Source organism: Physeter macrocephalus, chromosome 5, assembly GCF_002837175.3.
Source record: "Physeter macrocephalus isolate SW-GA chromosome 5, ASM283717v5, whole genome shotgun sequence".
In the NCBI taxonomy this organism is placed as follows: domain Eukaryota; kingdom Metazoa; phylum Chordata; class Mammalia; order Artiodactyla; family Physeteridae; genus Physeter; species Physeter macrocephalus.
Genome location: NC_041218.1, coordinates 14,100,997 through 14,103,530, shown reverse-complemented (window position 1 = coordinate 14,103,530; position 2,534 = coordinate 14,100,997). Strand labels below are relative to the sequence as shown.

Here is a 2,534-nt window from a genome sequence, read left to right as displayed (position 1 = left end):
TGTCACAGAGGTGTCCAGAAGCCCAGGCTTTCAAAGGTAGCACACAAACCAGTCCTGTGTGATCCCCTTATATGAGGTACCTAGGGTCGTCAAATTCAGAGAAACAGAGGCAGAATGGTGCTCACCAGGGGCGCGGGGAGGCGGGGTGGTGGGAATGCGAGTTCAACAAGTATAGACTTTTAGTTTTGCAAAAAGTTCTGAAGACTGGCTGCACAGCAATGTGCATATATTCAACACTGCTGGACTACATACTTAAACATGGTTAAGATGATAAATTTTATGTTATGTGTTTGTTTGTTACAATAATTTTTAAATTATAATTTTAAAAGAAATAAATAATTTTATAAGAAAAAAAAAAGTAACACAGAAACAAGGACCTGTTTCTAACCTTCAAAAGTTCCTTGATTGGGCTTCCCTGGTGGCGCAGTGGATAAGAATCCACCTGCCAATGCAGGGGACACGGGTTCGAGCCCTGCTCCGGGAAGATCCCACATGCCGCGGAGCAATTAAGCCCGTGCGCCACAACTACTGAGCCTGCGCTCTAGAGCCCGCGAGCCACAACTACTGAGCCCGTGCGCCACAACTACTGAAGCTTGTTGCCTAGAGCCCGTGCTCCACAACAAGAGAAACCAGAGAAGCCCGCGCACCACAACAAAGAGTAGCCCCCGCTCGCCACAACTAGAGAAAGCCCGTGCGCAGCAACGAAGACCCAACACAGCCAAAAAAAAAAAAAAAAAAAAAGTTCCTTGATTCTTTACCCTTTTGTGATCAGGCTGTCTCAGCGGACCAGCGTTTCCCAAATGGGGACAAAGCTCCAGTGTCTGCTCATCGCAACTGGGGTGTGAGGGACTTTGTCTCCCCTACTTATCCAAGAGTACTCCCAGACACCGCATGCCGGGAGACACAATCTAAGTAAAAGCTTGACCCGGAAGCCAGGTCTCAGCATCTCCTCCAACCATGTTGCCCCCTTCCCGTCCAGCACCCCCAGCTAATCAACCAAAGCTCCGTCTTGTGTGGCGGTTCCTGAAGTTTGCCCGTCACCAAGAGCTTCTGCTTTGTCTCCAAGGGCTCCAGTGTCCACTTTGGGTTCTGTGGTTTAGCCTCTGGAAATTCAAATGGATTCTGGCTGAATTTTATCACAAGATGGACTCTACACCCTGCCTCCTTGGTGCTCTGAGTAGGCCAGGTCGGGGGCATGATGGGTTATCAGGCTAGTGGGAGGGGAACGTAACTTGAGAGGCCCAGTGCATGTGGGGCCTCGAGATGGGGTCCAGCTACAGGGCCTGGCTCTGGGGAGCAGCACGGAAAGGTCTAGAGCTTCAACCAAGAAGTCACAGACTCTAATATAGTAAAATAATTAGAGCCAACACTTAGCACCAACAATGTGCTGGGCATCCTTCCAAGCCCTTAATATTGATATATGTGCACGAACTCAATGAATTCTCCCAGTGAACTTATGAGGTCAGTACTACAGCCGCCTTTACTGACGCAGAAACAAGAGCACAGGGACGGGGTCTCTCTTTGCTGCATCTGCTGCGAGAATGAAAGCAATCAGGCAGTCGACAGTCCAGAAAATGTGGACATCACTCAGAAGGGATGCACAGGCATCACGAAGGGCCCCACAGGAGGCTGCAGAGGGATTCGAATCACATCAGGGTCAAACTCAGTCTCCTTGGAAGGAAAAAGAAGAGGCTCTGCGTGGACAAATGGTGGGGAAATAGGAAGGAACTGGCTGTGGTTGGCACTGTCGGTTGTCATGTTCAGAATGTAATGGAGGGTGTTACCCTGGCTTCCGTTCCAAGATGAGATCTGTGTGTTTCCCCATCACCGTTGTAATTCAAGAGGACAGGTCTCTGGTTGAAATCTGGAATTTCTTGTATGAGAAATATATCAGCAGCGTTTGAAAGTATTTGAACCAGGCGTTGCTTGTTCAGTGTCTCAAGCCCAGAAAGAGGAGTTAATTCTTAAAGGAAAAGACATTGAACTTGTATCAAATTCAGGTTGTTACTTTGATCCTGCAAGCCACAACAGTTAGAAGGATAGCAGGACACTTCTGGATGGTATATGAAAAAGTCTCTGAAAAAGGAACAGTTCGGCAGGCTGATGGAGATCTAAGAGTTGTCTGGCTATGGAAAATAACTAGATGGCGGATCATTCTTAAGACCTATTTCTAATATTTTAAAGATGTAGTAAAGGTCCTCTATTGAAGGATCAAAAGGACGGGGAGGTTAAACTACTTGCCCGAGGTAACCCTGTCAATGCGAGGCAGAGCCAGATCTACATCCAATCAGGCAGACTCCCGAATTGGCACCCTTGTCCTCCCTGCCCCCTCTCCCCCAGCTGCTCGTCTTCAGGTGGCAAATCAGACAGACGGCCCCTCAGTGGGGAAGCCAGAAGAGTCCAGAGCCCGGCTGGGGTCAGCCATGGTTCCAGATAATCCGATGGTGTAGAGAAGGGTTCAGCCAGCCAATGGGTTGGGTTGTGGGCGGAGAGTTCCAGCCCCAGAATGGGCCGGGCTAGAGCTAGGCGGGGAA

General features: G+C 49.1%; 1 pseudogene; it reads left to right on the top strand.

Moving 5' to 3' along the window:
- Positions 1 to 972: 972 nt before the first annotated feature.
- LOC102973342 (60S ribosomal protein L9-like) lies at positions 973 to 2,282 on the top strand (annotated as a pseudogene).
- Positions 2,283 to 2,534: the final 252 nt, after the last annotated feature.